This window comes from Pteropus medius, unplaced genomic scaffold (genome assembly GCF_902729225.1).
Source record: "Pteropus medius unplaced genomic scaffold, Ma_sr-lr_union100, whole genome shotgun sequence".
Lineage (NCBI taxonomy): Eukaryota > Metazoa > Chordata > Mammalia > Chiroptera > Pteropodidae > Pteropus > Pteropus medius.
This window is the reverse complement of record NW_024354875.1, coordinates 15,310,959-15,332,739: the sequence shown is the minus strand read 5'-3', so window position 1 is coordinate 15,332,739 and position 21,781 is coordinate 15,310,959. Positions and strand designations below refer to the sequence as shown.

The window sequence follows — 21,781 nt, the reverse complement described above, 5'->3', positions numbered from 1 at the left end:
TCAAAAACATAGAGTGGAGAAAGGAAAGCCTCTTCAATAAATGGTGCTGGGAAAACTGGAAAGCCACCTGCAAAAGAATGAACCTAGATGGTTGTCTATCACCACACACCAAAATTAACTCAAAATGGATTAAGGACCTGAATATAAGACCTGAAATAATAAAATGCATAGAAGAAAACAGGAACTAACTCAGGGACATTGGACTTAAAGAGGATTTTATGAATTTGACCTCAAAGGCAAGGGAAATAAAAGCTAAAATAATTGAATGGGACTATATCAAAATAAAATGCTTCTGCTCAGCAAAAGAAACCATCAACAAGGTAAAGAGACAACCATTCAAATGGGAAAATATATTTGCGAGCAAAGCCTCCGATAAGGGCCTAATATCCAAAATATACAAAGAACTCATACGACTCAATAACAACAAAAAAACCAAAAGATCCACTCGAAAAATGGGCAGAGGACCTGAACAGACACTTCTCCCTAGAGGACATACAAATGGTCAACAAACATATGAAAAGATGCTCAACATCGCTAGTTATTAGGGAAATGCAAATTAAAACCACAATGAGATACCATCTGACACCTGTTAGAATAGCTATAATCAACAGGACAAGTAATAACAAATATTGGAGAAGATGCAGAGCAAAAGTAACCCTCATGCACTGCTGGTGGGACTGCACATTAGTACAGCCACTATGGAAAACAAAATGGAGGTTCCTCAAAAAACTAGGAATTGATCTACCATATGATCCAGCAATCTCTCTACTGGGTATTTACCCTGAACACTTGAAAACCCATATCCAAAAAGATATTTGCACACCAACGTTCATAGCAACATTATTCACAGTGGCCAGGACATGGAAGCAACTGAAGTGTCCTACGATAGATGACTGGCTAAAGAAGCTGTGGTACATATATACAGTGGAATGTTAGTCAGCCATAAGAAAAGATGAAATACTGTCATTTGCAACAACATGGATGGACCTGGAGATAATCATGCTAAGCGAAATAAGCCAGACAGAAAAAGTTGGAAATCACATGATATCACTTATATGTGGGATATAAACCTAAAAGCAACAAATAAGCTGGACAAACAAACAGAGACTCATGGACATGGACTATAGACTAGTAGTTATCAGAAGGTAGAGGAGAGGGAGGAGGTAGATGGGGTAAATGAGGACAAATATGTGGTGACAGAAAGAAATCTAACTATAGGAGGCGAACATACAGTGTAAATATATATATGCCTTACTGTTAAAGTGTACAGCTGAAACTTATTGGATTTTGTTAATCAATGTCACCATTAAAAAGCAAATAAATAAATTTTTTTAAAAAACCTGGTAAGTTTTACAAAATGCTAAACTTTACACACTGCATTTCAACTCAGTATAGACTCAGACTTAGTATATATAAATATATATATAATTCTGCCTTGGTTCATTTTAGAAACCAAAACTGACCTTTCATAGTTATCAGATTTCTAAATCCTGTTCTTATGCTCTTTCTGAAGAAATAGACATTTAGCCAACTGTATTATACCTTACAGGCAAGTGGTTATACTGATAGAAATTCTACTTCTCATATTCATTTCTCTGAGTTAGATTGTCCCAAATTCATTTAGAACCTGTGGCTAAGTAATGGGTACCTTTTCTTCATACCAGTGAACACTATGAGTCGAGGGAGGGGGACTAATTCCTCCTTCACAAACCTTAAAATGGCTGTGTTCCAAGACAATCCAAAGCATTCTTATAACATGGAGATGATGCCTAAGAGCATAGATTTCATACTGTCTACATTCAAGTCCCTTTTGCATCACAAAGCAACTCTGGGACTTTGGACAAATTGTTTAAGCTTTCAAAACCTCAACTTTCCCATCCGTAGAACAGGCATAAGGACAGTATCTACCTCAGTGCAGAAGGAAGGCCTGAATGACACCATGTGCACAAAGCACTCAGCCGGGTGCTGGGCACATGGTTAAAGCTGTATTTATAGAGAACATTCTATTAGGCAGTAAAGAGCACTGGCTCAGATATCTGCTTCCAAGCCTACTATCTGTGTAACCTCAGGCAAGTTCCTTAACCTCCCTGTACCACCATTTCTGAATCTATAAAGTGGAAATAATAATATTAATAATACCTACCTCATAGGGTTGTAGGAATTAAATTAGTTAATATATGTAAAGCATATGAACTATCTAATTAGCTGTGTGCTAAGCATTTGCTGTTCCTTACTAAGTAAGCATTTACTAGTAAGGAACTAGTAATGAACAAATATCCAAACTGTTTGTAATCACAAGTCAGAACCCATGGTTCTCCTCATATAATCTCAATGTGAGACAAAAGCCCATTCATTCATTCATTCATTCATTCATTCAACATGATGTTATTGACACCTCATGTATAACTGACATTTTCATCACTGGATCGCCAGCAAGGTCTTTGCTCTTACACAGTATGTATTTTAGAGGGAAAAGACAGAAATAAATATGGAAGAAAATAATTTCGCAGTCATAAATTCTATGAATAAAACACAATAAGGAGATATGTTAGTGAAGAGAATGAGCTATTTTACATACTTGGTGGGTCCAGTACATCTTTGCATAGGTGACATTTGAACAGGTGAATTAAATGATGAAAAGAAACTGTCCAAACAAAGAATCAAGGGTAAAGAAACCAAGGTCCTAAGATGGAAAGAAGTGTGCCTTTTTGGGAGGGGTGGGGTGGGGGAGGGGAGGGGATTCGGAAAGCAGCCAGAGTGACTGGAGCATGCAGAGGTGGGGAACAAACAAAGTCAGAGAGTGGTGGGGTCAGGTCACACAGGCACCTATGAGCCATGGCACGGATTTCAGATCTGGCCAATTCAAGAAATTGTTTAATTTTAGATTATCTAGTTCTGAAAAATACCAAGAATGCTTTGTCTCTGTAGACTAATTAGTCCCAAACTTCTAGCCTTATTTCTAGCTCCTGGAATAAAGACAGACAAAAAATACTGAATATAGAGGAATATAGAATTCAAATACACTACAAAGGTTTCTCTGAATGCATAAGTGAATGGAGGATAGACAACTTGAAAACAAACTAAATAACGAACAAACCCAAGGATTAAATTTGTTTTTGGTTCCTCTATTCCTCAAACCAGCACTGGAAGAAATAGAGTATCATTACCACTGTACAACTGAGCAAAGTGAAATTCAGGGACAATATGTGCAAAGGTCCTAGTACACTGGAACATAGCAGGCCCTCAAAACATTTCTACTTAGCTCATTCTAGCCTACTAGACTTGAAAACTAGTTAATGGTAAATCAAAAGACTATTGCTCCCGTAGAGAATAAGTGTATTTTCATTTCCATTTTTAACTAAAACAGCATAACCTTATTCTATGAAAATTCTCCAAAACTGCAAAGGTTTTAGCAGTCAAACGAAAAAAGCATTAAATAAAAATGTCTCATATTTTCCAGAGCATGTTTTATAGTCTGTTACCATATCCTGCTTTCCCCAAGCACCTATATCTATCTCTATCTATTTTTCAGTGTGTAGGCTTGTGTTAACATGACTGTTTTATTTTCACAACCAAAAGACATTAGGGTCATGAAAAAGCAAATGACTAACTCTAGTATCCGAAAGTTGCTTTACATTTAGAATCATTTCACGAAGACTCTGAACTGAAAATTATCTGCTGAGACTGCTGAGTAGGCTCTCACTGCAGTCTTTGCTGCAGAGCAAAGTTACAATAGAGCTTTTATTTTGCTCTAGAAGGAAAAAAATCTTTAATACAAGTTAGACTAAAGCGTTCTGGTACTTTCTCCTGGATCAACATAGAGCAGAGTTCTTCGTGTGGGGGAGGGGCAGCCTGTGAGCTTCTTAAGGCTGTTTGCAAAATTTTGTGGCCATACCTATTTTCCCCCTGGGTTGAGTATCTCAAAGGAATCTGAGACCCACATAATACTTAAGAACAGTTGCTTGCTGTTTCATAATACAGACGCCATGATTCAACTTCCTGTAACTTAGATGTTTTCATATTTTAAGACTAAGAAAGTTCCACATATACATTAGGTATCAGGTCCTCATACTCAAAGGTATCTCAAAACATTCCTCCCCAGAAAGAGCTCATTACCGTCATCCACCTTTCCCAGAAAGTAGGCCTGGTCTACAGTGCTGGCCTTCCCTTTATTTTGAGTCCTTGCTTTAGAAAGTATATTCATTCTTGTTCCAGAATGCACTGTGCTTCTTTGACACAAAGGGAAAGGGATTTCTGCAAGGCACCTTTGCAGGGATACAACAAGAATGGGCAACTCTTAAGCACTCCAGGGAATAGTAGTAGCCGAATTGTAAATTTAGCAAACCCCACCTGAGACTTTGGCCCACTACTGACTGCCCTGAGTAAAGGACCTGTGTGGCACTTGGTCCAGAAGCAAGGCTATTTCCCAGGTTTGAGCCATGATAATCATCTCACCCATATGTGGCACTTTACATTTCCATGGAAAATATTGATGGGGGCCTCGGGAAGTGGCACATCCTTGACGTCATTGATTCTTTAGGGGCAGGAAAATGACCTACATTATTTTTATATCCCCTAGGCCCACACACAGTGCATGGTAGATACTCAATAAATAATTTTTTGGAATACGAACAACATCATTAGCTATGACTTATAAGGAATGCCTTTCTTAGCAAGTAAGACAAAGGCTATGCACAGTAAGAAGCCAGCAGGGTGTCCAAAGATGATAAAGAAATGGACTCAAAAGGAGATGTGAGAAAGAAGAGACCAAACGTAGGTGGTAAATACTGGCAATTCTTGCACATTGCTAAAAATGAATGAGCAAGCACAAGGCCAACTTCAACTGCCAATAAAACAAATGAAATAGGTAATTTAAAGGAAGCAGCTCTGCTAAGTCTAATATGCCTATCAACACTCGCATTCACACCTTCCTGCGAGCATCACTTATCTCACGGTAAGACACTTTAATGACAAACTTTAATAGGTCTGGCTTCCCTTGTAAAAAGAATAGAAGGCAAAGAGGAAATTCAAACTAAGTATTGAGATTTTACTCAGAAAATTTTAATAGATGAAAATACTCTTCTCTAAAGGAGAGATCTGCCAGAGAATTTTACATTCCACAACAAGGATGGTACTACTTGCTTCTGGCTGTTTGGAGAGGTTGGCCAATGGGCATATTCTGTTCCTATTAAGTTCAGGAAGACTGTTCTAGCTCCTTTACTTGCAGGGGTACTGAGATCTCAGTTGCTAATCTTGCCTGGGAAATGAGAGCTCATCTCCTAAAGCTTCAGCTTCTGGAGAAGGGTCTCACAGGTTCTCTCTCTATTTCTGGTACATGAAAAATTATTTTTCCTCTATAAGTTTAAGTATAAATTTCTTTAAGATATTTAATCTAGCATTTATATGTGCCCGAAGCAAAATACAAGACAGAAGTTTAGTTTATGCTCAATCTATCATTTCCATCTGAAAATACAAAATTTCCAGAGTATCATGTATTTTACTTTTGAATACAAAATTCAGTAGGGAAAACAGAATCACAATACAACCTCTCATTAGAGATTGTCCAGATCTTGCAAGGAGCATAATTGTAAGTCATGCATTTATAGCAGGCACCATGGTAAGCACTTTGTATACAATAGTGTATAAGAGAAACACAGTCCCTTGTGCTCTCATACATTACTGGAGCCAAGTCAATGTGAGCCACTGGTGGCATGTGATGGCCAAGAGTTAATATAATCATCTTTGAAGAGAAGAAGAACAAAAGTCTTTAGATTCGGGAAGATTTAGAATAAAATTCTGGTTCTACATTTACTAATTAGGTGATCATAGAGTTAAGAAGTATTGTCCCCATTTGCCAATAACAAAACGAGGCTTAGATCCATATAATTAAGTTTTCTAAGCTGTTGTGTGGATTGAGTGCAATTAAATATTTAAAGCACTTTTTACTTTGATGGTGTTCAAGAGATATTAGGTGCCTCCTCCCCTTATCCTTCCCTCTCTCCTGCTTCTTCGGACATCATTAGCAGGAGAATAGATATTAGATCAAGTAATATAATTGTCCAACTCCATTCCTTACTAGTTGGACCAAATCTCGTAAACAGTGTTGAGTTCTACGCACTCATTTCTTAAAAGGATTCAGAAATTCTATTGAAACCAAGTGGAAAGTTGGAATGGATGACTGCCAAAGTTCCTTTCACTTTTAATATTCTATGATTTTTATGGAAGGATAGTAATGAAGAATTCCAGTTATGCCATAAAAAGTCATACATTTAATACAGTATTCTCATATTTCAGATTCCTGCTATACTGTTTTAAATACAAACTTTTAAAAAGCACAGGATCAAAACCTCACAGAAATGAGTATTTCATTTCTAAACATAAAGCTGTTCATTTTGTAGTGCTAAAGACAGAAGTTTTTTCTACTATGTGCAGTCTGATAAAAGATAATGTCTAAAACAGTGCTAATATTGAAATAATTTCATTATGCAAATTGATTTTAAATCTAATCATAAATTAATATAGGGTCCATAAGTGTGTAATTTGAGTGGAAAAATAGTCTAATCAATTTTAAGGACATCTTTTTAAATGTGATTCAATTTTTAAGAAAAAGCTAAAAGACACTTTGAAAGTAATAGCTTTTCAGCTGCATTTTTGTCAAATATATGACTTTACATCTTTTTTGAGAAGGTTTTCATGATACCAAAGGAGTAATATAGTAAGAACTCCATGTGAACAAAATTTAAAAGCTTAGATGTTTAAGAATTGGGAATTGTACTCCTTTTAAAAAGAAGCAAGATTGGCTTGTCAAGTTTTATTGAACTATTTGGATAAATGGTAGGAACCTGATAAAAATGTTGATTAATTAAATTTGAGAGTATCCTTCAGACAGGTGGAATAATTTCTACCTAGTTCGTATCCATAAATGAGTTTTAGGAGGCTTATGCCAAGTCACATATGCATTAAGGCTCTCAAAACATGGAGTATAAACCGCATTAAACGAGAGAAGAATAAAATTTCTAATCCCTTCTGTGAATGGTGTTCCTATGCTATGTGCTACCCTTTTGCTCTGTGCTTCCTAGCAGCCAAGGGAGACACACGTAGGACACATATTATTATTTACTAAAAGGAAACTTCCTGACACTTGGGCCCAATGCCTTATCATACAGAGAGCACCAAACGGCATTTAGATTAATGCCTGAAATTTGTTTTGAAGAGCTCCAGACGCACCTTTCATTTGGTCATTTCTTTAAAAAATGCCAAGAGCATAATTTTAAAAGGTAATTAAAAGGAGATATTCCTGCTGTCAGGTAGGCAAATGAGATATTATTTTCTTTTCCATGGGAGATGGGTGTTTTTAAATTTGAGAGAAAAAAACAATAACTGGACAGACGTTCTGCAGGAGAGCTGCCGGCACACAGGTGCATGGTGCTGTTAGTGAGCGATTCCAGGGGCCGAACCGCATGGATATAAACCAAGTAGCAACAGAGGCTGGCCATGGAAGACATCGTTTTTATGTTCCATATCCTTGCCTGCTTTATCGAACTCATTTCTTTTAATAACCAATCAAAGCTCTCATAATAGAAATCTAGGCTGAGCCTGACAGCTGGCTAAGGACCTGTTATTCGACATTTGTTGAGCGGAGGAGTGCATGTATCACCCCCAGGATGCATTCTCTAGCACACTGCACACAGAACTCAGCTGAGAAAATATAGCTTCCAGAGTTACAAAATGTGTAGGTGATGGCTAGCACTTTTGACTTCATCTGGTCTCAGCTGACATAGAAAAATGACCATAAAAACAAAGTGTATACACAATGTGTTTCTCATGTGAATCTCTCTGTATGTGTTCCAATATGAGAGAATGTTTGTACTAAAGCAGAAGTCTTATGCAATAAGTTCATTTGGATATATGTGTGTATATGTGTATGTATATGCATACCCACAGACATATATGTGTATATCTGCACATACACACACTTATATTTTAATGAATGAATTACTTAAATGCTATGTGCCTAGTTATGTCACTAGCACTCTGTTTAAGAGACTGTATTACTAATCATATCAGCTGCTTTTAGCACCCACATGGTTATCTTTCTATTGGGAGAGGTTTAGATGGCAGAATTGTTCTTATGCATTTGTTCTGTCATCTTCCTCCCATCCTAGGATTTTGTGTCACTGACTATTGTTTGTAGAGTCTTTACTAGCTCAACTTTATCCTTGATTCTGAATCAAAAAATACATTACACAAGTAAAAAACAAATTTGTGGGTATCATTCTGAAAGAGAAGGGCACTTTAAAGCCAACAACAAACTGCACGCTATGGCAAAAGAATATCATACTGACTTTCGCATTGTCACAAAATCCAGAACAGACTACTCAAAGAACTCTCTGGAAGCTGACAAACTTATAAAAGCAATCCTAATAAAAAAAATTTCTGCATTCGGCACATATAACAAAGTTACAGTGTGTCATTTGCTCTATAAATTGTCACTATTACCACTTGGAGCAGAAGGAAATATACATAAAGATATATATGTGCATCATTTCATATTCCCTGAGGAAACTGCAAAATTATGTGCACTAAGTTGTTAATTGCAACATAAGAAATGACACTTAAGCAATGGTTCATAATTCCACAAAGTTAAAGTCAAGTGTAAATGCTGCCTGGTGTAATAGGGGAAGAATGTCTTAGGAGGCACCCAGGCCTGGGTGTGAATTCTGACTGTCACTTGTTGGATCTACTACCTCAACTCGATCCTTCTATTACTCTGAGGCTCAGTTTCCCTATCAGCAAAATAGAGATATTAAATATCTATTCTGCAAAGAGTTGTTGTGGAAATAAAGGGAAAATGAATACTAAGTCCCTACCCACTGCTGTTTTTATTGTCAAATTATCAAATCAATTAGAAAGTTAAATATAGAAATTTATGGTTCATCTATGGATTACATATCTACAAACATCATTAAGATCATGCAAATCTGACTAGATTTAAGATTGAAATTCAATATACATACTTTTTATTTTTTAAATTTTTATTTTTCAATTAGAGTTGACAGTCAATATTACTTTATATTAGTTTCAGGTGTACAGCATAGTAGTTAGACATTTATATAATTTCCAAAGTGATTCTCCCCCGCCCTCCGCAATTAACCTAGTACCCATCTGGAACTATACATAGTTATTACAATATTATTGACTATATTCCTTACGCTGTACTTCACATCCCCATGACTATTTTGTAACTACCAATTTGCACTTCTAAATCCTTTAACCTTTTTCAGCCAGTCCCCCAATCCTCCTCCCATCTGGCAATCACCAGTTTGTTCTCTATATCTATGAGTCTGTTTTTGTTTTGTTTGTTCACTTATTTTGTTCCTTAGATTCCACATATAAGTGAAATCATAGGGTATTTGTCTTTGTCTGACTTATCTCACTTAGCATAATACACTCTAGGTCCATCTATGTTATTGCAAATGGTAAGATTTCATTTTTTTTATGGCTGAGTAATATTCCACTGTATGTATGTATGTATGTATGTATGTATGAATGTGAATGTGTATGCGTGTGTGTGTGTGTGTATCTTCTTTATCTAACCGTCTCTTGATGGGCACTTAGGTTACTTCCATATCTTGTCTATTGTAAACAGCGCTGCAGTGAACATAGGGTTGCATATATCTTTTTGAATTAGTGTTTGGTTTTCTTTGGATAAATACCCAAAAGTACAATTGCTGGTCATAAGGTAGTTCGATTTTCAATTTTTTGAGGAACCTCCAAACTGTTTTCCATAGTGGCTGCACTGATTCAATATACATATTTTCAGCTCTCAAAGTCTATGATTATCTGAGTATACATGAAAGAAAGATATAAAACTCCTCTGAAGATCAATTTTAGGTAAACTATTTTAGAATATATGTAGGAACAAAATTTAGTCCTCAGCAAAGCATTCTCATTTACTTACTTTCTGATAAATCTACATTCTGTGTCTATAATCATAAATATTATGCGGTAATTCTTATAAAGTTTGCCTTAAAAACAACAGGCTCTGTGCTCTCACATGTGTCATTATCTTGTATTTTCTACTCTTCTTTGAAGGCCCAGCTCCAATATTTCTCATACACTAAATCTTTCGGTGTCTACTCCAGCCCATGGGCTGGTCTCTACCCTGAAAAAAACTTGGGAGTTGTTTGGGGACCTAAGGCTGTCCTTCCTTGCTTAGCATTGGTTTGGGTTCAGCAAGTTCTAGCCCTTGCTTGGAGATGAGCTGAAAGTCTCTAAAGGTCTCACACACTTGCAGGCATTACCAATAAAAAATTTAGGGGAAAAAAAGTTTTTTCGGCTTCTCTACCAACAGAATTTCCACTTCTATTTTGACTGTTCATTTAGGTTTTAGGTTAACTGTATGGAGATTGTGAGAACTCAGTTTTCACCAGTCTGCCTGATGATGGCCTAATGCATTCACATGTTCTCAACACATATTACGTTGAGTTTTAAATATGCTACAACCACATGATCTTCCCAAACTATCCTAGCAAAGCAAGTGGGAAGTGTGCTCTCTTGTACTTTCACCTTTTGCCCCTCGAGTTTCACCTCCCGTCCTTCTACACCCTGCTCTGTGCCCTCGGAAGCCGGGCTATGAAGACCACTGACACGGTTCCCTTTTCCACTGGCTTCTGGTTTGGTTTGGCCATTGGCAGGAAGTGGCAGATCTGAGGGTGGGGAGAGAGTGAGACTGCCGTACTTATTCTCTGTCTCAGTCCCTGCCAGGTTGCCATCACATCTTTCAGTTCCTGAAAGGTGGCTGACTCCATAGCTACTATCTCCTGGGTTCTAGTTATCATTTTTTTTACCCTTGTCCTTTAGGCCTACAGGACAGAAATGGCTCTTTTCAGTTGTAACTCGGGAGTCCAGTACTCTACCTTACTGGTTCCCTAAACCTAGCCCACACCATTTTAAACAGCCCCTTACTAATTCTCACAAATAATGTCAGTCTGAATATGCTATCTGGTTCCTGCCAGGGCACTGATTGAGCCTCGACTCCAGTCTCAGAAAGAGCTACCATGAAAAGAGCGACTCTGGACTCAAACGTCACAGCTTGTTGTTACAGCAGGCCATTGTAGGAACAGCGGTAGTGAATAAGCAGTACCTCTTTACTGGAAAAGAGTAAGAGCAAGTGTCACTTCCAGGTTTATAGGAAACCAATGATTGGATCTATGCTACAAACCAATCAGGGTAAGAATGAAGGCTTTAGAAAGAAAATGAGAATATTAACCAGAAAATAAATTTAGCTAAAGAATATTTTATAATCAAATGCAAACATCACAAGCCCACCAAAATTCAGCTTTTTCTGCTCCTACTGTCATTAAAGAACATCACTAAGTAAGTAGAGGTAGGCAAGATTCTTGAACTTCTATAAAAGTGCTGAGAACAAAAGAACATATATTGTTACAAACACAGCACTAAAGCCCACTGAAGCTTTCATGCAGTCAAGGCTGTACCTCCTTACTGCATTATAGTACCTATAAATATCTGCACAGAGACATAAGTTTGTTTTAATGTAATAAAGTCACTGAAAACTGAATATTAACCATTAATATGAATATCGTTAATGTGGAATCCCATAAGACAATGGTGCTTTGCCCTATAATCTCCTTCCTAAAATCTTGTATTCCAAGAAACCACACTAGATTTTTACATGACACTTCTGAACTGCCCGCTAGTTATTCTCTAGCTACCTCTCATCTTCTGCAGTTCCAAACCTTCCTATCGGGATACTGTTCTTAGTAGCCTCATTTGCCCAGAGAAGTCCTTTACTTCACCTTCTAAGGTTACTTGGACCCATCTTTGTTAATCAATTTTCTTTCCTCCTCCTTCCCTTCCAAATTCCTGCTACTATCACTCAAGGACACCTGAAAAAGAAAAGTTCAGCTCGAAATGTACATTGAGATCTCATCCATATTCTGTACCAATTTCCAGACCATAAAATTTCTTATTGGCAGAGAAAGTGTTCTATAATAATGTCTAAAATAGTCCCCTTTACCTTGTGCTTAAAATAAAGCACACCTTGAATGTACTTTTTAAAATAGGGGCATGTGACAAAAGTCAAAGAGGCCAAAAGAGGAATTCTTCTCTTTCCTATTCCCTTTTTGTTAATGGACTAAAAGATTCTCTTCACTGAAAGCACCTGAGAGAGAGAAGACTAGCCTAAGGATTTGGTGAGGGTGGCTCTGGAAAGCAAGGGGACTGAGGAAACACAAATTACTGACTACTTATTAGTCAGAACATGCCAAAATATGGAGTCCACTGTAATTGATGCCCAGCTCACATCTTTGATGGCAAAGATAACTTCTGGTCCATGGAGTCACAATTCTGGGCTGTCTTCCACTGTGGATAATAATTACTTCGGCAGTTAGGAGGACCTGTACTCCAGGGCCTATTGCTGCTCGTTAACCCCCTGTTACCTTTTGCACAGCACAGACACTTGGCAAGTAATCATTGAATAAATGCTTAATTAAGGTTGACTTCACCTATTCATTCAGTTCATAAAGTCCATTCCCCTGGCTTGGAGACAGACCAATTTCCATTCACTCTTTGGTGTCTGAGTTTGGGCAGCAGGTGGTTACCCCAGCTTATGGCTGTGCAGCCTCAAATTAGCAGACTCATTATACCACATGACTCATCTTGAAAGAACTTTCCCATCTGAAATTAATAAATCTTCCCCACATCCCTGTGAGGTAAGTATGGTGTGCTCATCTGCAGGTTACAAGGGAGAAATTGGAAATGAGGAGGTTACAGGCTGTGCCAAAGGTTATTAAGGGCGTCTGTCAGGGAATGAGGTCATAATGCAGTGACCCAGGTTCAGCCTCTCCATCTATACTGGAGTCCAGGCCATTCCCCATGCTCTCACCACCTTATCATTCTCTGGGCTTCTGTGAAGGGGTAGACAGAGTCCAGCAAATATGTGTATCTCAAAGAAAAGAAAAATTATTATGATTTGCCCCTGCTACGCACCTTAATATGTCTTTCCCACAATAACCTGTATTAGAAGTTGTCTCTCCCAGACTTTTTCTAGTAAAGATATCTTGTTAGATAGATTTGGTACTGTCTCCAGGAAAAGAGGCTGAGACTAATACATCTCCATCCATCTTTCTTGGAAATGCACAGCAAGGTTCACTCTCACATCTTCAGAGGCATAAGCCGGTGCATAGGCAGCCTTGGAGTTCAAGGTTACTGCCTGTCCAGGCCTGCAGACTGCCCAGAGCAGAATAACACACAGACTACTCAACACACTTCACAAACTTCACCTCACGTCTCTGATGGATCCCTATGGCATGCATACAGCAAATATTTTAACCTTCTGACTTTGCCAAACAGAACCAGGATTGGCTATTTCCAAGGGAGAAGCAAGCTTCACCCACCACGACCATGTCCTTTTTCTTTTGCTGGTTCCTACTCTAACCTCCTAGATGAGACCTGCCCCAGGTTCCAGGGTTCTATGTTATTATCATTTACTTTCTTATAGTGTGTTATTACTATTACTTCCCTTCGGGACTTTATTCACTTTCATACTTAAAACTAACTTCCATTCTTGGTCAATTTCTAATTCACCAGGCCTATCTCTCACCTGGAGTGGCTGGATCGTAAACTCTAATTTTCTACCATTTCCATATTGTGTGAGTTCAATTAGATGATTTACTATTCCATTTGGGGAATAACTAATCCTGAAAGACATTAAAATATTTCCTAATGCTCCAATAATTAAAACAGTATAATATTAGCATGAGTAGACAGAAAAATGGAACAGAATAGAAAGTCCAAATACACTCAAATAGACTCAAATACACATGGTAATTTGTTATATGGTAAAGGTGGCTTCTCAGACCAGTAAGGTAAGGATACACTTTCAGAAGTTGAGTTGGCACAACTAGTTGGTCAGGAAAAAAATAAGGTTAGATACATACCTCATATTGTTCATACAACAAAGCCATAAAGTCCCGGAAAAGAAAATATGAACTCCGAATAGTGTTCATCTTAAGAAATTATTGGTATAACAATGATATAGAAGCTATGTTCTAAAAAATCCTTACATGTTATTGATACATATTGATGTACTTATTAAAAAATACTACGATGTCTTGGGTTTGCTTCAAATAGTCTCAGAATGAGTGGGAAAAAAGGTAAAACAAGATTGGCAAAAATTCCTAATTATTGACGCTGGATGATGGGTAGTGGGGTTTCTCATACTATTTTCTCTAGTTTGTGTATTCTTAAAATTTTCCATAATAAAATGTTTTTTTTAAAAGTACCAAGAGAAAACATGAGAGTTTTCCTTGGAGTTGGGAAAGTCTTTTCTAACTATGATTCAAAACCCAGAAAGTATAAAATTAAAGTTTGATAAATTCAATAACTTTAAATGACAATAACTTCTGTATGACACCCCAAAAAAAGCCATAAGCAAAGTTAAAAACAAATAATCTGGAGAAAATATTTTCAATTTATGGCACAGAACAATGAATAATTGTTCACTAATATGGAAAGAGTTGCTAGAAATCAAGAAAATTAATAGCAACCCAACAGAAAAATTAGCAAAAAACATTAATAGACATTTCATAGGAAAATAAATAAAATAGCCTTTAAACATCATGAGAAAAGTGAGCATCTTTTCAAATAGGAGAAATGCAAATTAAAAATGTACTTTATAAATTCCAGATTTTGACTAGTCTGTAGGTTAAAATGATTTCTATTATTATTATTATTTTTTTTTTTAGGCGAGGCAACCCTTGGTTGACCTCACAGATTGCAATGACCTTGTCAGTTTACAATCCTTTATTTTTTAATTTTTACACCTATAATACCTGGTCTTCCTAGGTGGTCTCCCATCCAAGTAGTAACCAGGCCCAATCCTGCTTAGCTTCCGAGATCAGATGGGATCGGGCTTATTCAGAGTGGCATCGCCATAGACTAAAATGTTTTCTAACACTCTCTTTTGAGGAGTCATGTGAAATCAGTCATTTTCATATATTGCTAATGTGAATGTGACTTCTAAGGAGCAATTCGGTAACATTATTAAAATATTAAATGCATTTACCCTTGACTCTCTACAGAGAGCTTGCACGCATGCACAATGATATATTGCCATGATAGTCACTGCAGCACTGTTTATAAGAGCAGATGATTAGAAGAAATTCAAATGTCCTTCAAAAAAACATATGCATGTATATAAATGTATCAACATATATCCACATATATACATATACACAATGGAATATGGTATAGCTATTAAAAATGAGGATGTTCCCTATATGCTGCTGTGAAAAAGTTCATATATATATATATATATATATATATATATATATATATATATATATGAATGTCATAGGTCTTTTCTGTGTGTTAGAGAGGTAATGAAATTAAAAATACTATAAGTATTTACTTATATGTACATAAATACACAATATACAGGAAACTAATGAAAATGATGACCTAGAGGTGGAGGGGCAGCCACAAAAATATAGCGTAAAGGGACAGAGGGTGAAGGAGGCTTCTCAGAATATACCTCATTGCATTGTTTTGATTTTTGACACATATGAATGCATAACGTTCAAAAATTAAAACAAAGCATTCGATTGGTTCTATAGTTTATTGTTAATTGACTTACTATATAGTTAAAACTCAATAGTTCCCTCTAATAGATCAAGGGCTTGGAAAATCCAAAGAGCACGTGATACAAAATAGCATTTTTATTTCTCTTTGCAATGTATCATTTGGTGGTAGGGATGAGAATATGAGACAATTCACCATCCTAATTACGTTTTGCAAGTTCAATTGGTAAAGTTCCTTGAGATATTAGTAAGCACACAGTTACAGTCGTCTGAAATAACAGCAGATTCAGAATGTAGGTAAGGAAGGTAAACAGCCAGGAAACACTGCCTTCTTGCAGAGTAGAAGTGTCATATTCATTCAAGTATATTATAATCATTGACCATTAGCAAGCAACACATCTCTCTTACACCATAGACTAACAGATGCTAAGTTTTTCATCCACAAGGTCCATTTCTATCTTGCTCCCACTTGAGACCCAGACTCCATGTTTAGAAGGATTTATCTAAACTGTATGGAGAAGATAATTACCTATTTTTATGATTAAAAATGCATAGTTGCCATGAAGTGTCTGATCCACATGAAATAACTTACATTATTAGTATTAGTTATTACGTTAACATGATATATACAATTTTGACAAATGCAAAAAAAGTTTTTATATACTCATTAGCCACAGTTTTATTAACCCTAAATAAACAGTTTCTGTTAGGCTCTTTGAAATGTGAGAAGTCAACATCTCCTGTGACTCCACTTGAGGTTCTGAGATTCCAAATTTCAAGCTTTCAAGTTGACAAGGGGCAGTGGCCTGGGAAGCCTCTCCCTTAGCCCTTAGCATGAAGGCTTCATCTGTGAGAAGGGGCTACAACCCTTAGGAAATGATGCAATGGTTACTTGTGCACATATAGCAAGGGGGGAAATTCTGCTAGTTACCTGAGTGAACGAGCTAAATATTTGCCATCCTGGACTATTTCTCAGCATTTCAGTTTCCTTACATGTAGAATCGCTGAGTTAAAAGTTAGGGCCAACACTGAGCAACTTACTTAACCTCCCTTTGCTTCAGTTTCCTCATTGCAAAAAAAAGATGATAAAAAAAATAATGACTTCAAGTGAGTGAGTTAATATGTCTCAAATATTTAGAATAATATCACAAAGATAGGACAAGCTCAAGAAATATTAGCTACCTGCATGTAACACCTCAGAGATATGTTTAAAACTCTCCCGTTGGAGCCAGCCTTCCAGGGCTACCTCCGGAGAAGTTACAGAATACATCCTGTCACCATTTTCCTTAGACTAACTGTGGTACAAATGGAAATAATTTATTTTCATAACTTTGACTTCACTAGTGTAGAATGATTTACATAAAGGAGGTCCCTGAACTTCATTCCTTTCCTCAGCAAATTTGTACATCTTCCTCCAAAGGCAGTGTTTTGTTCCATGTCTGAGAAACGACTTCAGCCTAGGGTTAGGCAGAGAACATCAATCCCTTTCCTCCTCTATGCCAGGACTTGAAATACTGGGGAACAGAGGAAGACACTGCACATAGCCAAGGATGGAACCGACCAGCCCACGTTTTGACAAGATGGTTTAGAAGAGACCCTGGGCAGGGCCTATTTACAAATAAAAGAACAAATAAGGGATGCAGTGAAATTCCAGGATCTAGAACCTCTGAGCCTCTATTTTCCATCATAAGGGGAATATTAAACTGTCATGATCTGGACGTAAATAAGAGAAAACAATGTTTTATAATCAGAAGTTTAAATGTGTGCTTGTCTCTCTTCTACGGTGTGTCTTTTTAACACTATGCAAACAGGAGAGCAAAGGAAGCGAGAACGCTGCACCCAGGGGGAGATCATCTAGAACATTACAAAAATGTCCCTCGAATTATTTGATCTTAGAGAAGCAAATGGAATCAAACTCTGTGCGCTTAATGGGAAATAAGAGGACAAACATTTTCCTGGCTAATTATTTGAAAAATACACCTTTGCCACACTCAAAATTTTCACCCAGTATTTCTTCCCCTATACTTCCCTCATTTAAAATGTACATTTAAAATTTATTTCAAAAAATTACCCAATTTATATACTCTAAATGGACTAAACACATTTATTCAGTTTCCAATCAATATTTATGGAGTACCTACTATGTGCCAGGCATCTCTTTGCTCACAGCCATAGTCTCGGTCCCTAAAAAAAAAAGTTCCTTCTCTTTCCAACGATTTGCTAATGATTTCCTCCACATGCCCTTGTGCAGAATAACCTCCTTTTTAAGCTAACATTTTATTGAGGGCTTATTGGTGTCAGGCACCTAGCACCATTAATCCATTTAATTCTCACAACACCCCTACGAGATGGGTACTATTATTATCCTCATTTTACAGATAAAGAATTGAAGTTTAAAGAGAGGATAAGTAACTTATCCAAGGCTACAAGGCTAGTAAATCATACATAGAATTTAAATTCGCCCAATTCCAAACTCCTTCATCTTAATTCTTATACAATAGTGCCTTAAAACTTCCTAAATATAGTTTGCTATAATGGACATATTTTCTTTATAATAGTCTCTTCTTCATTTTCTTTGTTTGATTTGCTGTGATTCTCATCTTCTTCTGTAGGATGCCTTTCTAGCATCTAGAAAATGATCATTTAAAAGCATTTGTGTCAAGTCATGGGACCATGGCAGAGCAGGCTAAGAAATGCCAACCATTTGTACATAAATATTTAAATATATGCACTACACTCCATTTAGTGCATTATTCAAATTCTGGGCTAACACAAAAAGGTTTCCGGAACTTACCAGCTGCTTCCTTTTGTGATCTCAATGATTCTCACCCAAATAAGACTCAAAGGACCCATTTTCCAAATCAGCTTCCTTATATTTACACCTGGTCATAGATATCATTTGCCTTCTTTTCTGCCAACAGCAAACTAGTCAGTGAAGAGTATCCATCTGAATTCCCTCTCTCTCTCTCTAATTGCTGCCTTTCCTTTCACCAAACTTTGCATTTTTTTTCTCTAAAAGCCCTAAAACCAAAACCACAGTTCAGTGAAGTGACTATGATTAAGCAAATTATGAACTGGCTCAGGGAGTAAATCTAATTGCTCTAATCAAGGATATTTTCCGGCACTGCTGGTGGGAGGGCAGGCTGGCCTAAAACACTCCTTCCCTGTCCCAAAACACTCCTTCCCTGTCCCAGGACAGTGTGTCAGCAGATTGTAACCACTGCTGCTATGTTTCCAGGTTCAAGTCTGAGACTTCAGACCCTTATGATTCTCCTCGAAGATTTCTTTAACCGGTCCACTGAAAAAACCTTGTCTGTAATCCCTGAGTGCCCCAGGAGCCCATGTTACCATTCAGACCAGGACATCAGATTATTCAATGGAAAGAGGACCATGTGTGCAAAGGGAGGGATCTGTCTCCATCTCTCACCCAAGCTCCCTGAAGGCAGGAGTAGTCTTTCATCTCTGGCAATGGGCTTGGCACAGAGCAGGGGCCCAAATGTTTGCTGAATACTGCGGAATGAAGAAAGGAAGTATGAACGTAAGGTCATGTTTTCTTTTAACAAGCACTTTTTGGGACAATGGATTTAATAATAAGAAAAAATACTTGTATAGGAGATGGACATATCTCATACTATGCTTAAATGAGAACACTGAAAAGACATGGCCAGTGCTAGCACACTGGCCATATTTTACAGCAAAGTTTATCTGATTTCTCACCATTGACTTAAACAGTTAAAGGTTGCAAGTCTGTATGAGAAAGCAAGAGAAATAGAAGTTGAAATACAGAAGTGTCAAAGTGACGTGAAATCAAGAGTTTCCACCAGGAAAACACAGTAGCAGCAGCAATAATCAATATTCTAACAAGCTTGATTTGATTACGAAATCCTTCAAGGAAAATTCCAGAACCTCGGGAATTTAATGCCTTAATGTGGCCTACTAGGTGGTTGTATATTAAAACTGTCACCTCTGCTTAGGCTTTAGTTAACTCTATATTCTTTGGCAATGGTAGCTCGTAAAGGTGAGGTGGGAGAGCGGTCACCAGACCCTGCAGGACATGTCCAAGAAAACTTGGTGATATCCTGCAGCTATGGCACGGCCACACAATGCAGTCCATGTATTTGGCTTGTTTTTGTGTAAGTAATTATGCTGAGCTTTGGATTACAAGTGTCACGTTTTGGCATCATCAATCCAACTTTATCTTTGGGGTTTTTCTTAGCTGAGAAAATATTAAATAAACTTTTTAAACAAAATATACATATCTATTTTATTCATTTAATAAGCATCTTTGAATACTTACTATGCATTATATGAAAAACTAGAAATAAAAACTTAACACATAGTCCATGCCCTAAAGTGATTTGAATATAGCGATGAAGGCAGTCCAAGTATAATAGCAAGCACATGGCAGTTGCTATAGGGACAATGGGCTATGGAATGTTACTAACTCTGCTACATTTACTTTTCTAAAAATGCTAGTGATTCCTGTGGCTGGCAGTTGTAGGGAAACGGTATTTATGCTGAAACCACGCAGGAAGCTCCCAGAAATAAGCAAATCTTCAAAGAACAAATCTATAAACTTTTAGTTTGGCCAAGTAGAGGAAATGCCTCAAGAAAAAAAAAGTGTTTGTTTGTTTCTTAAAAAAAAAAAAAGGAAGCATGTTGGCTGAGACTTTCCAAAATAAATTAGCAGGTGCAGATAATTTGATTTAGATTTGCAGCGCTGATTAGCTCTCATGTTGAGGCTCCGTTTCCATATCCTAAACTAGGACCTGGGTATGCTGGTACTTTGAGAATTTTCAGCAAACGCCATAGCTCCCAAGTCCCCAATTCTTGGTTGAGAACTTTCACCTTTCCAACAAAGTTCAGTTATTCCAGAAGCATAAGATACACTAGAAGTATCAAGCTTCAAGGAGTGGGGGGGACCAGTTGTACTGATCACCAGCTTAACGATTGCAAATTAAATCTCCAGTGTAGTAAGACGTACCCCGCATGACCTTGCCCCATCTCATGAGAGTTTATCGCAACATACCTTTCTTTCCTGAAGGCATTTTAGTTATCAAAAAAAAAAAAGATATATTTCCCTGTGATTGAAAATAAAATAATTTTCACATACATGAAGTATTTGCCATTCACATACTGAAGCGCTAAGAGCATTCACTCTTACAATGGACATAACTTAATACAAGGACCTATTTTCTGAGAACATATTTGACTAGATAAAAGTTGAATGCAAAGTCATGTGGACTGTTAAAATATGTAATCTCCTGAAGCCAGCAAAGGGCTCTTTTGCTATTTTGAACTGAAGCAGCTACCTTGGTGAATTCCAGTATAGTTCTGATTGTCCGGGTGGCATCCTCACCCACTGGGATTTTCTTCCTGTTCATGGAAGTACCTACAGGGTTTTTAAAAGGCTACGCTGACAGAGGACTGACTGCCAAACTCATCACAACTGGTCCTAGATCTGAGTTGCACCTTGGGTTAATTTCCGAGAGTATCTCACTCAATTTATTTTCCCTGCTTCCGAAGTCTTCCACGTCCATTTAAAATTTCAATCTTGCTTTAGGAGGATGCCAGAATTTCAAGTATCCTTCTTAATTAAATGACCTCTACTTCCAACACACTAAAAATAGTAGGTTCTTGGGAAATATCAGAGATCAAAATCCTATTAAACAAATCCACCCGAAGTAGCTACTATGGTCAGCACTGTGATAACAACTGTGGAGTTCTACTGAAGTTATATTTTAAATATAAGAAGAATCTCTGACCTAAAGATCTGGTGAGACTACATATAATGCATGAGATGACCACAGTGAGCACCGGGCAGAGTACAATTAATCATTAAAATGAGTGCTATAGTTTTTAATATATGATAATAACTCATAATGATATCCTACTATCTAAGAACAAAACCTGAAAAATGAAGAGTGCTTAAATTAAATAAAGTACATTCTCATACAATACCTCTTTTGATTCTTATAACCACACAGGCAAGGGAGATATTGTATTATTAATCCCATTTTACAAATAAGGAAACTGTGACCCAAAGAAGTAAAGGGGCTTGGCCAAGGGCACCTTGCAAATAAACAGAATTCCAAGATAGTAGTCCTAGAATTGTCTCCCTGTCCTGTAATTTTGCTGCCACATCATGCTGCCTCCTGGCTAAGTACCTGGGAAGGGAG

The 21,781-nt window shown here is 37.2% G+C and overlaps 1 protein-coding gene and 1 pseudogene across 3 annotated transcripts in view; both read right to left on the bottom strand.

Annotated features, from left to right (window-relative positions):
• The window catches only part of LYPD6B (LY6/PLAUR domain containing 6B), a 71,856-nt gene that overhangs the window by 14,022 nt on the left and 36,053 nt on the right, over positions 1-21,781 (bottom strand). The gene's annotated exons all lie outside the window — the stretch shown is intronic.
• LOC120597274 (uncharacterized) lies at positions 14,844-14,962 on the bottom strand (annotated as a pseudogene).